Here is a 14,818-nt window from a genome sequence, read left to right as displayed (position 1 = left end):
CTATTGAAAATGCACTTTCCCTCCCTGCTGCACACCAGATCCAGGATTCCCCCAAAACCCACACTTTCTCTTAATCTGGCCCTGCACTGGCTCCATTGGCGCCGAAAGGACGGCACAAACAGGAAGATTTAGCTACGGGTGGCTAGAACTTTCTGCGTTAATTATTTTATGGTTCAGAAAAGATATCCCCATGCGTTTCAAATTCCAAGAACAGAATTCTATTGCTTGTCCCTTTTTCGGCGCGGGAATGAATGACATAGCGGTTCTTCTCACATGCACTCAACCCTCCTGCTAATGATCTGCACTGCAAGGAGAGAAAGGCCACTTTCTGAAAAATCGGAGAAACATCGAAGCGGTCCGTTCATCTGTTGATTTGGTGGACAGTTGATATATGTCAGTTTGAAGTAGGATTTGTTGTGTTGTCCGAGCTGTGGTAAACTTCTGTAAACGCCAGAAGAGAGCATCACGAAGTGTTTGTGATCTCGTTTTCCTACATCGCGAGTAAAATTTCGAATGAGAAGCTGCCAGATTGTCTTCCTCTGGAGACAATGAATCAGGATCGACCAAATATCCAACATATTGGCATTCTAAAAGAGAGTCTGACTGCCACACAAGATCCTGGGTTCGACTCCCAGGGTGGTTGATCTCATGTATAATGAAGAATAACCCACGTTTCAATTAAGGAAGGAAACTAGGTATGTAGCAATTGTTTTTACAGTCGTCTGCATGCTCTATAAGTATTATGTTACAAACTTTGTATTTCTTTCTGACTTTCTGTGATTTTTCTTCATTTAACCTCCACCTGCAAATGCGGAAGCTGCTGCTGCTTAGGTGGCTAGGTAGGCTAGACATACAAATATAATTAATCCCTAGTCATACAGCGAATAATACTAATAATATAATCATGAGTTATGGAGAAGCAAATAACTTATCAAGCATTTTCTGTTTCTATTTGTTGTGTAGTGGTTAACAAGGTGCATTACGATGCCAGGGGTCTTGGGTTCGAATCCCGGACTGGGCGTGTGTGTTCTTTATGAAGGTCCTCTCATCAATTTCACATCACCCATTGTCATCTTCATCTTCACGATTATCCAAAAAGTGTCAGAAAAGCGAAGTAAAATAAACAGAATCAATCATTTATATATTTCTATATTACGCCGCTTTTCTACCTGTTGGGTTAAATGCGACGATGAGGATGAATGATAAGCCGAAGGAATGGCGATGGGACAGACATGATACAACCATACCTGTCCAATGTCCGAACCTTAGACCTCTTGTTTCGTAGCGTGTTATACTCAGTGGAATTCTTAGGAAGAAAAACTGTAAAAGTAGGGTGAAAAGAAGCAAAGTTGTACAATGTTTAGTTCTTCTAAAACCTTCCAATTATCGAGTTCGTGTTTTAAGTCCACTATATGCACAGTAAGGCTAATCGGGGATCCGAACTAGTGTTGCCCACGAGACGAGACGAGACTTTGGTCTGTCTCGTGAAAATGCTGTCTCGTCTCGTCTCGAAAATATTCGTTTGTCCCGTCTCGTGTCCCGTCTCGAAGGGTTCTGTCCCGTCTCGTCTCGTCCCGTCTCGTTTTGTCTCGTCTCGTCTCGTAAAAGTGATCCGGGATATCATGCCAACAAAAGTCAAAAGTAGCAGAAACACGAAATATTTTTCCGGAAAGTGGGATAAAGCTCCAAATATTATACCCATTGCGTGGTGAGAATAAATAAGGTTCGTTAATCATGAGGACATTAATATTAAAAATGCAGTTTGTTGGTTACTGATTGCTAGGTATCTTATGAAATCTAAGCTGTGGTTTTTCTGGCTTCCATACAAGAGTGCTCTTTTCATTACTGCTATACCTTTTGGAAGTTTTGAAATGTTTTCCACTAGACCTTCTTTCTTTCTGAATGTCGAACTTCCGTGCACTATGAAAATGTATATGTCTTCTTTAAATTCTAAGCTTGGCGCTCGGGAGCAACAAAAAAGTTTTTAAATGTGTAGTACGAACACAAAAGACTATTTAAAATTGCAATACTTAGTATATTACAAATAGAAAGCATTTATTGTTTTTAATATTGTTAAACATCTTCTATGACATAAGTTTCAAAAAGTGTTTCTTTGTGATATTGTGCTGTTCCTTATGCTCAGCTTATGACGCACATACTCCTTTGTTTTCTCTTTAGCCTCTAAGTCAGATACCACCACCGCTTGATCTAATTTATCCTTCGGCAGGCACGCATCTAGAAATATATGTCGGGGGAGGGTGTCCGAGCCAAGTGTTTCAGAAAAAATGATAATAATAACATTAACGACAACAATTAAGCAAATGTTTAAATTAATACATTAATATAATTCATAGGTCTATTCACTTGAATATGTAAATTAATCAATTCTATTATTGTTATTACATGAAATGTTACAAAGATTGTAGAAGAATAGTAATATAACAGCACGAATATTAGCTAATATCTAGCTTACGTGTAGTTAAGATCGCCTAAATCTGCATAAAAACAACTGTCCTGGCAAGAAGTTTAATGTCAAAAAAGGTGATGAATTAAATATTTTGCTAAATAACAAACGAAAAATAAAATTCCTGATTAATATTTTATTCTCATTATTATAAGTAGTAGTGTACATAAATCTTCACTGATACTGTCATTCAAAGCCGTATGATCGCAATAAAATCCTTGTTCGGCATAAAAAAGTAACCCTCGATTATGCTAATAAAATATATTTTTGTTTAGCTAGAGCAAGGTCCCACGAGGATGCAAGAAGCCGTTCCTGCAAAAGTGTATGTTGTACGAAGCGAAGAAACGTGACAAAACCACCACGTATGGAAGGCAAACCTGCATATATTTTATATCGCACATTTACAGAGCCGTGCCTCCTGAAGTTATAAAAATCCCAACTTCAATGATTCTTTTAGACATGCTACAGTTGAAAAAAAATATGTTTAGATGCACCAAAAGTGCATCATTATCAGATTATACATATAACGTGTTATTGGAATCAACATATTTGTGTAAATTGGGTGCCTCCTCTTGTAATCAAGGGTCCCCGCGTTCGATACCCAATGGAGGCACAAAGTGGATCGGATCGCACTTTAAACTGTAGGTCGGTTCGCGATTTAGCCTATTTGTGAATCAAGTGGACTTAAAACCCAATATCAACCTTAAGAATATCAGAACCCACTAATTCACCCGCAGCTAAGTCAAATTTCACATATCCCTCTTCATCCTCGTTCATAAACTTCCTGCAATACTCTTGTGCATGTGGGTTGCATCCCACCAGGTGCGAGAAATGTGAAGAGTTATTCTTTCCCTGTACTGCGTTATTTCTTTTCATAAGAGTAAGGCTAAATTCTCGTTTTATCTGAACTTTTAAAAAATGTGCAAAATACGTCTCTATCTTTAAACAACCACCCTTTCTCATGTATGTGTAAAATAATCCCACTCTGTTTCAGAAAACCTCTTCCTACTATCAAATGAAGGAAACAACTCTCAAGTCTCAACAATTATAATTTTTTGCTTAAATTTCCTATAATTTATACAAACAGTAGCACACATCACGTCCTTTGGTGCAACACTGTCAACAGCTAATGTTACTTTCCTCGTCCTAATAAATTTACTTCCAACCAGTGACGGCGCCAGGGAAATGTGACTGGGGGGGGGGGGGGGCGGAAGGCTTGCAACAAAATATTGTAAGGGGGCAGTCACATTAAAACGCCCGAAAACCCTACACATATATATACATGTATAATAATACTTATAATAATAATAATTATTATTATTATTATAATTATTATTATTATTATATTCATGTATGGTGTTTTGTGTTTGTCTTTTATTTAGAGTGGACGTTTACTGCCTAAATTTACTTCTTGATTACGAGTTTATCTCCACATGATTCGTTTTAATAAAGACATTAATTCTTTTTTATTGATAAGTTGCGTTGTCTCTAGTGGCCTATTTCAGTATTGGAAGACATTCATAATTTTATAATTCATCGTCTTTCTTTCTTTCTACTGATATAAATATTTTAGTTATAAGATAATAATATAAATGACGAAAAAATGCTTCGAAGAGTTTAATTTTCTTGCAAAATAAACGTGACGTTGGAAGAAATGAATCTTCTTAAGTATTAGAAACAATGTGAGGCACTTCTCCTGTAGGAGAATTCTGCTGTATGTGCTTTTGAGAACACATTACCCACCTTTGGTACGTTCAGGACTTGACATTTCTTCTCAATGGCAAGAACAGCCAAATGAGGCAGTTTGCATCCAGCATCCTGTTTCGAGCAAGCCTTTTCAAAGATTTTAAGGACAACCATCTTCGTAATGCTGAAGAGTTTTGGGCAAAATTTGTGTTTCACCTTTCAGGGAAATGTTATCACAGGATAAAAAAAATCAGACAAAGGTTACAGTTATCTCATAATTCAAGAAATATTCTGACCCTGGCATTACTTACTCTTACTCTACGACTCCAACGTATGTCTGTGCTACACAATTACAGGCACCTATGGGGTTCATGAGAAGAAGTTCTTCGATTTTGATATGTACGAGAAAGAGCGAACCTGCATCCAATGATTGAAGAGTGGCAAATCCTAATAAGCATTCTTTTACCTGCCCGCGATATGTTTTGAATCGAATTTTAAGTGTAATTTGCATTTTAAGGTTCACGTTCAATACATTTCCAAATAATATCCCCTCATTAACTTCAAGAGTATCGAATAAATTCCCTTTGTTACGGTTTCCTCAGACTCATCATCTCGAAATTCAAGTCTGTGAATAGTAAGAAACCGCGATGAATCCACAACAACTGACATGTAGTGTCGGGTTTTCTTCGATCACCTTTGGTCCTGGGTTAGATACCCAGTGGAGGCACTTTAAACTATTAGTCCAATCCCGATTGGCTTTTCTGTGCATAAAGTGGACTTAAAACATCAAATCAACCAACCAACCAAATCTTGAATCAACTTTGAATGTATTTTAATAACACCCTGTAACACGATTTTTGTTCCTGTGTAGTGAGTTTTATTTTCTAAAGGCTTCTTACTGGAAACCATAGAAAATGCCTATTATTCCCCTCAAACTTTGTTTTTGTGACCAGGACAGTGTTAATTTTGAATTTTACCTGTTTTCAATGAGAAAATATACGAATTCGTGTTTTTTGTTTACATAAAGAAAAAGACAAACACATATACATCAAAAGTGACATATATTTGCACTCTAGTTGTGAACAAAAGTATTGCAAAATATTTAAAAATGAGTAGTTTTCAGGGATTTACGATTATACTGTACATTACTTTCACGAATAAGCCCCCAAATATAGTCTCCCATCATGTTCTCATTATACTGGCCTTGGTAGCGGCGTTCGAAGTCCAATATATCTTGATGGAAACGCTCGCCTTGCTCCTCCGAGTACGCTTCCATGTTATCCTTAAATGTCTGAAGGTGAGCATCGAGGACATGAACTTTCAGGGACATCCTGCAGCCCATTTTGTCGTAGTTCTTCACCAGAGTCTCAATCAAACACTTCCACATAGCTTTTGGACTTATGATTGCCCAAAAAGCCCTTAACCACTAAGACAAAGCTGTTCCAAGCCACTTTTTCATTCTCACTGAGCTTCTTGGGAAATTCTTCTTGGGTCAACGAAGACACCGGCTTTGATCTTTGCATCAGACAGCTTAGGAAAGAAGTCTTGAAGGTACTTGAAGGCTGCTGACTCCTTATCTAAAGCTTTGACAAATTGTTCGATCAGGCCCAATTTAATATGGAGGGGAGGCATTAGCACATTGTGGGGGTCTACCAGTGGCTCCCACTTGACGTTGTTTTTTTTTCCACAGAGAACTCTGTCCTCTGTGACCAGTACCTCGTGTTGTAGTGCGCTTTTTTGTCTCTGCTGTCCCATAGGCAAAGATAACAAGGAAACTTGGTAAAACCACCTTGGAGACCCATTAGAAATCCTATGATTTTGAAGTCTCCGATGACTTCCCATCCATACTCATCATATTTCAAGGTATCTAGCAATCGCTTTATGCTGTTGTAATCCTCTTTGAGTTGGACTGAGTGAGCTAGTATTTCCATTATTTCCATTATGAAGAAGCACACGACTTTAAGACTTCTGGACGAACTGTCAATGAAGAGGCACCACTCATTTGGACTGAAGTAAATTCCAATTGCTTCAAACAGACCGGTGACATTGTGGAAGAAGCAGAGTTCATCTTGACTTATGAAAAAGCTGGAAAAACTTTGATGACGCTTCCTCTGATCTGTTATTTGCACACTTTCATCTAATAAATTCCACTGCTTAAGCCTGGACGTCAAGAGTTCTGCATTAGACTCGGTGAGACCAAGATCTCTTATTAAGTCGTTAAGATCTTTTTGATTGGGGTAGTACGGGTTTCTCTAATCGGCTCGAAAATTGTAAATATCAAGATCAATGTCTTCCTCGCTCTCTGACTTACTACTCTCGTCTGAAGAGGGCAGCTTTTTCTCCGGAGGAGTGGGCACGGGAAACTCAGGCAATGTGGCACAGGGGCGATGGACGAAGGTATATCCGGACATATAATAACTTGCGCATTCTTTCCAGCCCGACGTTTGGGAGGATCCACCATGCAAAAGTAGAAATTACTTGAGTGGTCAGTGGGTTCCCGCCAAATTCTTGGGATAGCGAACTTCATGGCTCTCTTTTCTCTGTACCATCCTGCAAAGGACAAAAATAAACAAAAAAATTCTAGGCCTCTTCAAGAAAACCCTAAATATTTAATATATAATTGAAATTATTAAAATTTGACATTTTAATTTTCCGTCTTACCTTCCAGAGATTTTTTTTGCAGTTCTCGCAGGTGAAATGAGGTGCCCAGGTTTTGTCCTGTTCCTCTACAGACATGTCGAAATATGCTCTGTATGCTTCACACATTTTAGCAGATGCTTTCACAGATTCCTTATTTCCTCTTTTCTTGATAAAATGGCCATAACAAAATTAGTCTGCCTTAATACTTGCAGCCTCTTGATGCCATTGTAAACGTGTATCTAATTAGGCAGCTAGGACGACAATGAACCGCTTCAAACTGCACGATTTGCACTATTGTTGCTGGCAGAATGCCAAGACCTGTCCATTTCAGTTATAGGGGAGACCAGTATATTGCTACAGCGCGCAATATGACATGTTATTTATCTTCTTTATTCGTAATGAGAAAAAACGTGTACTGCAAAAGAGTAAATCTCAAAACATCATTGTCCTGGCTACAAAAACAAAGTTTATGAGGAATAATAGCCATTTTCTATACTTTTGGAACACAAGGAATTAGGAAATAACAATTATTACCCAGGAACAGAAAAAAAAATTGTTACATTGTGTAATTAGCGTTGTCACTAACGACCACGATTAGAATAATTTGCCCGTACTACAGATGATGTCTTGTGGTCCTGAAAATATTCGTGATGTTTTAAAACCATCCACATTCAACACTTTTTCCCAGTTCTTAAGACTGGTTAAAACTTAGGTTAATCTCGGCTATTACAGGACATAAATGAATGAGAAATCACCTATGCCCAGGTCGGCGCTCGAATCTTGAACGAAAGTCACATACACATAGCTATATATATACTAAACAAATTAATATTTGTTAATCAAGTTGGTATTATAAGCAGGAAAGTGATATCATGTAGAATACACCACTTTGAAAAGGTGAAAATCGTCATACTCTTATAAATGAACTCTCTTATTATTCGATATTTAATTAACTTCAGTTGGAGGGCCCGAGGGGGGGGGGTGGCGAAGTGTCTGACATGGGGCGTCCCCCTGCCTCCTCTGGCGTCGTCACTGCTTCCAACCCTCTAATAACTTCGCTGCTGATAGCCTCACCTTCGAAATGGAAGCTTGTGTGTCGGCGAATAATACAAAGCACTTGTGTTCACTGTCCCTCTTTCATCCAAAGTCTGCCGTTTTCCTTTTCAGCTTTTCCTGCAAAACTTCCTGTCAGCAAGCAAAGCAAATTACAGAATTTTTATTGCCCCTCCCTTGCATCAACCTTCATTCCTACTTTAGGCCTGGATTTATGGCACTTACCCGCTACTGAAGGTCAACCTCGCCCCTATGTTTGGTGTTTACCCCCTGAAGCAACGGTGTCCATTGTTCAAAGCGAAACCTCTGTCAGTGAGGAACGGCGAAAAATAGTCTCGGAATACACCCTGGCCGTAAGCAGGCTCCCGCCACCCTGACATTGGTGTCAGCTTCCCTCTGAAGTTTGATAAAACTACTTTGTGAAATTTGTTTAGTAACGATTGAAAATGTAGACAGTAGATACTACATGTATTTTGCTCATAAACTTGAAGGCTAAATTCACAGAATAAAAAGAACAGCTACAACATTCCTTCATCTGATTTACAGAAAGGCTAATCGGGACTGGACCCACACTTTAAAGTGGGATTCAAATCACTATGTTCCTTCACCGGGTATCGAACCCGACACCCCTTGATTACAAGGTGACGACGCTACCACTGTACCATCGGGGAGTCCCCATAGAACAACGTTTCCTTCTACGACGATTATACAGAACTTAGTGCACTTCCTTCATTTGAAATCTATTCTTTATCAGGCTCAGTATTTCGTTATTACAATCCAAGGAATAGTATTCTCCTTAAATAAGAAATAAAGAAATTAAAAAAAGCATTGGAAATAATCTTCAAACGGACGTAAAAAAATCGAATCCAACCACCTGTAGAATGCCTGAGGGAAACAACAAGAATTTTCTCAACAAAGACATTTCCGAAATTTCCATAACGTTCTAAAAATTTCGCAACCCATACAAATAATCACGTGGTAAAATCTTGTCATGGTTCCCTGTAAACACTAAAATCACCAAATTACTTATTTCCATAATACCCGTATTTTCTCCTCCTCTTTAGCTCTCAGCTGTTCGGAGTGGGATAATGCAAGATTATTTGTCCCTAATTATCTCTTGCTCTTAGTCCTGCTAATATCTTGGACACCTTAATAACTTTCCCAACAACTCCTTATCAATTTGTACTGCCATGTTTCCCACAATGTTTTTCCTACTTCCTAATAACATTCACTTCTGTACACCCTTTGATGTAAAAATTAAATAATAATAATAAACCCTATCCGTCGGTCCGTTTATCTTTCCAACCTATAGAGCTGAGACTATGTTTACAAGATAAATCTCGGACTCAGATACTCCACGATCTTTTGGCCCCTCCTTCCATCTTCTCTACCTGCCCTTTTACTTGATGTTATTCAGAATTGTATTAGTATCTGGAGTACTATCGTAACATAAAATTATTAACCTGGAATGAATTGAAAAATAAATGGGGAGTAACCCTGTGTTTCGAAAGAGTATAGAAAATAAGTTTAGGTATTCATTCATTCATTCCTCTCTCTAGAATAGTCTTCTTTTGACTTAACACGCGCTTATCAACGTTTCTAATTGAAATACCTTTTTCCAAGCAAACAAGTATTTGCAACTGATTAAATATTTTGCTTTTATTTTTTCGAGACATTCGAGACGAGACGAGACGAGACTTTTCAAAAGCCGTCCCGTCCCGTCTCGTGTCTCGTCTCGAAAACGAGACGAGAAAGGCATTCCGTCTCGTCCCGTCTCGAATTTCAAAAGGCTTGTTCCGTCTCGTGTCTCGTCTCGTTTTCGAGACGAGACACGAGACGAGACGGGACATGTCCCGTCCCGTCAGCAACACTAATCCGAACCACTGTGTGCCTCCACCGGGTATCGAACCCGGGACCCCTTGATTGCAAGGCGGCGACACTACCACTGCGGCATCGAGGAGGCCGAGAAAAATGGAAAATTTCACTAAACGGAACGCATTTTTTCGTTAAAATAGCGTTTTGTTTGGTTACTATACCGCGTTTGGTAGAACCTGTCCCGCTTCCCGCGCTAGGGAGCGCTCAACAGTTTCGGTGCCAATGAGAAACGAGGAAAAAATTGTCTGCTGGGCAGCGAGGAGCGAATGAAAGCCAGAAGAGAGGCGCTTACGTAGACGCTGTTGCGACGTTGCGTATTTTAATTGGCTGCCTGGCTTTGACTTTCCCCAGCACCGAGAAAAAACAGGGAGCAACTAGCGCGGGAACCGGGACAGGTTGTAACAAACGCGGTATAGAGCGACGAAATAACAACTTGTATTAACATATTTGCATAAACATCAAATAGTATCAAATTCATTTTCTTCCTATTTTAAAATTTAAACAGTCTGAAATCATGGATGGTTGTCGGCTCGCCCAACTGGGAAAAGTTTTTTTGAAATCCTCAATATTCTGTTTTAATAAAACATATTGAAAATCAATCTTTGCAAATTGAAAGATGATCAGGGATTGGGTTTACTGTTTGGCTGATTTGAAATTTAGCGGTTGGGTTAATATGTCAGAAGAATCGAATCCACAAGATAAATACGAAAAATGATAATAATTAACAAATAAAAGGTGAAAATGAAAACCAGAAAGAAGCCAACAAAGGCTTTAAGTATGATGTCACAACTCTGCTAGGCCCCTCCGTGGGAGAGGGGGATTTTATGTGAATGCTATGATACAGACTATTAAAGAGTATTAATAATTTAGTTCACACGGAAAAGGAACATGTAGTGAAAAAACTTTAAAAAAGTTAAGCGGATCGGAGCTGCCAGTTGTCATTTCTGACGAGATGGAACTAGAAGGTCCCAATTATTCCTGTATTCGCAAACCGGAACGCCGTTCCGGTCCATTTCGAGCCCTGGTTCCTAATTGTTGAGGTTAATCTACAGATGTGCAAGAGTCACGAGCCTTTTGAAACACCCTATTTGATCAATTGGTACTTCTGATTTTATATACCGGATGAGTCACCTAAAGTTACCACCGGAAATATTTCGTGCACAACAATAAATGTTGAAAAACTGCTTTTGCAGATATATAGGTATGTTAGGTGCTCATGAAATTAGTGGACACAATACGTTCAACTACGTAAGGAAGTACGATTTTCAACACAAACTTAGTTTTTTTATGGAAACCCCATTTTATTTTCAGCTCATTTGAAAGTACGGAAAAAAATAATTAAGAATGGAGTTTGTTACATTGTAATACGTCAAGTAGTTCTCAAGTAATTGTAACCTGAAGTTGATGCTTGAAACAAACATTCTCACAAGTTGATTCGTGTGTCGTAACATAATATCCCTCTTTTGACGCCATTCGTGTATCGTAACAAGCATGTTACTCTTCTGCATACTATGCGTTGTGCTTAGGAAAGTTGTTACAATCCAGCAACTGCGGGTTACAATAAAATGTGTAGTTTGTATATAACTAAGCTTTGATCTAAAAGGTTCTGATACATATTTCTGAGTTAACAAATAATTGTTAATTAAAAAGTATAAATTTTATACATTCCGCCATCAGTTACATACATAAATGTTAATACATTAACATCTTTCTAATTTTTAATTAGCGTTCATTTATGTACGTTCCGGACCCTGTGGCCGAGTGGTTAGCACATCGCGCTGCAACGCCAAGGATCCCGGGTTCGAATCCCGCTCGGGCTTGGTTGTTTGTGAATGTCCATTCATCAATTTCATCATTTCATTACTCATCAGCATCTTCGCAAATTAGCTAAGATACACAAAACGCGAAGTAAAATAAACTAAATCAATCTATCAATCAATCATTTATGTACGTCATAAATTTTAGTACATTGAAACAATCAACTCTTCTTGTTTGGTCATGACAAATCTTCAAGTTTTCAACTTTTAAACTTTGCAGCTTATACATTTTTTGCATCAAATCGATATATCAAATTTATCAAATAATGCAAGGGCGTAACTTTTAAGTGCACTAATTAACAAGGCGTTTGTGATAGTGTACGTACGTCAGAACTGTTGCTGGTAAAATAGTATTTTCACACTCTGAAAAGGCCGGGAAGATACTTAGCTATGGGGAGTGTAGGAAAAATGCAGCATTTCCTCTCAGCTATGCCGATAGCCATGGTGGGGATGCGCCTTCACGCTCAACTTCAGGTTACAATTACTTGAGAACTACTTGACGTATTACAATGTAACAAAGACCATTCTTAATGATTTTTTCCGGACTTTCAAATGAGCTGAAAATAAAATGGGGTTTCTATTTTAAAAAACTAAGTTTGTGTTGAAAATCGTACTTCCTTACATAGTTGAACGTATTGTGTCCATTCATTTCATGAGCCCCTCTCATACCTATATATCTGCGAAAAATGTTTTTCAATATGTTCACGAAATATTTCCGGTGGAAATTTTAGGTGACTCACCTTGTATAACTAATGTCAGATACTTAGTTATATTTTTTAAAGTATTTCATTACATTTAATATATTTCATTTTTTTTTCTCGTAGTGCGTTGTCGTATTGAACGCATATTCCTCTCCTGGAAGCCTGGAGTTGTAGCCCTCAAGCTCACAGCTCCTGTGTGTTGGTTGATTTGGTTTATTTTACTTCGCCACTTTTAGTTAATCGCGATGATAAGAATGAGTGGTGATATGATGAAACTGATGAACGGACACTCACAAAGAACATTCAGGTCCAGGCTGGTATTCGAACCGGGACTTCTGGCGTCGTAGTGCGTGTGCTAACCACTCCGCCACGGAGGTCGGCGCCTCTGTACATGTGTATGTGGGGGGGGGGGGTAATATGGGGTGATCATTTTGTGATAGCTACAGTTTATTGCGAAATGTATGAATGAGTTCACTTTATGGTTATTTCCATTTCCAATTTTACCCAGTTACCCAGAACAGACAACAGACTGTTTGGTGTAGATAAGAAGAATGCACGTAGTTATCTCGACCACTTGTCCTTCGCTCTATTTGGAAAGAAGAAGCCATAATGATTATATATATATAGGCCGCATTTTGCTTTTGTTTCTATGGTTAGCCCCGTTATCACCTTATTTCTACATCAGTATTGAGTGGCTCCAACTTATGAAAAACTTCGGATGGGCTGAACTCGGAGATTCGATTTGTCGTAAGTAGTCTGAGGATTTGACCTAAAATGCAATGTTTGTTCCTTGGCCAGAAAATGTAGGTCTTTACGTTTTTAAAACAGTTTCTGGCAATTTCAGTGAAGGATTTCATGAATTTTATAGTGTCTGCTTTAGTTACAAGTGCCCTATTTCGAAGATACCTGTTTTTTGAGTGCCTAATTGGAAAATGATGAAAAATCTGTTAATGTTAACCAATTTTAGTGCCTACTTTGTATTTTAGGTACTTTTTTAGAGTTTTTAGTGCCTATTGACCCTCATTCTCGTTATAAGCCCTTCACCCCTTACTTTCCTAATAATGATGTGACCACGGATAGTGTAAATTATATAGGACGCTGAAAAGTATCATATTGGACATGTAACATTCTTCACTCCAGGCTAATTGAGTCGTTAACACAGTTCTGCCTGGAGTAAATTTTTACCACACAAATGTTATTAGTAGAAAAGTACTTGATTTTTTCCATATATTTACAGTTTTTTAATCTCAAATAGTACAAAAGACTATGAATTAGTTCACCAGTAAGTGTTCTGTTAGTGAATAGCTTATGTAGCTTATAAGTAGCTTATAAGTAGACCTCGGATTTTTAGGTTCTAAAAAGTGTGCTTTTAGGTTTCTAAAATAGGCTCTAAAAATCCAAAAATAGGTTAGAAAAAAACCTAAAATAGGTTCGAAAAACCTTAAAATAGGTTCTAAAAATCCTAAAATAGTTCCTAAAAATCTTACGTTAGGCTCGAAAAATCTTGAAGTAGGTTCAAGAGACTTAAAATAGTTCAAAATTCCTGCAAAATGCTGATTAGGTATAGTCACCGGCAATGAAAATGGGACACCTACGTATATCCCGAAATATGCACTATCTTCCATAACGTTATGTGTGTTGCCTAACCCTACAGCGATGGCAGAACTTACCATTCTTCGCCGTATAGTTAGGAAAAATATATTTTCATATTAACCACAGTCGAAGTACGCAATTTTGTCTACCAGGATCATCTTATATGCTGAAAATAATCTTTCAACAAAAACATAGTCAGTGGTACAAACTTCAAGGCTGAAATGATAGTTTGCAAGGCGTGAATATCACAAAGCACCGAAGTGACTCGAAAGTAAGCAAGACCACACAGATAGATCAGACTACTTTGGATTGTACAGGTAACAGTGGCATCAGACATTTTGCTTTGTTTAGAGCTTTGAAAAAGTCACAAAGGACTTGGAGGAAGGGACATCGACAGTGAGTACGTTTCAAACGCATTCGTCAATGAATTTTTTCGTGACCAAACAAAGAAGCTGCCTCTCTGTAATATAAAAATCCTGTAAAACCTTTATAAATGTACAAAAACCTAAAAAAGGCTTGATTTAGGCGCATATACCTAAAATAGCTTCTAACAAGCAAAATAGGTTTTTTTAGGCACTATAAAACTTCATCAGTTGTTGCGCTTTTTAACGAAACGCTGACGTAACTTATTATTTCTTACATACCTGTAAAGGAAAAAAATAGGTTAAAAACCTAAAATCCGAGGTCTAGTTATAAGTTATAATTAAACACAGACCAGCCGCACACCGGATTCGACGCGACGAGTCACGACGAGTCATTTTGTTGCAAACCCTGTGGTTTAACATGGGGCTCTTATGAGCTGCCGCACACCGGACGATACAATTGACTCGAGTCATCTCGAGTCACGTTGCGACAAAACAGTGAAGATCCCGGGAATTTGGTTTCGGAGAAGCACGATGCGACAAAACGCTCTGTTCATGAGCGAGTCCTTTCCTATTAATGACAAAATTGATGTGCTATGGAATAAGGTGGCACAGGAGATGAATTAC

At 38.3% G+C, this 14,818-nt stretch overlaps 1 protein-coding gene across 2 annotated transcripts in view; it reads left to right on the top strand.

The window, feature by feature from the left end:
• Positions 1-14,818, top strand: part of LOC145994955 (organic cation transporter protein-like) — a 206,130-nt gene that overhangs the window by 85,442 nt on the left and 105,870 nt on the right. Inside the window, exon 1 of one of the 2 annotated variants that reach the window (XM_083131485.1) lies at positions 12,926-12,983. The exons of the other annotated variant lie outside the window; for it this stretch is intronic. The gene's annotated coding sequence lies outside the window, so the exon portion shown is untranslated. Of the gene's footprint in view, positions 1-12,925; positions 12,984-14,818 lie in introns of those variants that run through there. 2 annotated transcript variants of the gene reach the window in all.

Source organism: Lepisma saccharinum, chromosome 11 (assembly GCF_977018435.1).
Source record: "Lepisma saccharinum chromosome 11, izLepSacc3.1, whole genome shotgun sequence".
In the NCBI taxonomy this organism is placed as follows: Eukaryota; Metazoa; Arthropoda; class Insecta; order Zygentoma; family Lepismatidae; genus Lepisma; species Lepisma saccharinum.
The sequence above is the reverse complement of the archived record's forward strand: the minus strand, read 5'-3'. Positions and strand labels throughout refer to the sequence as shown.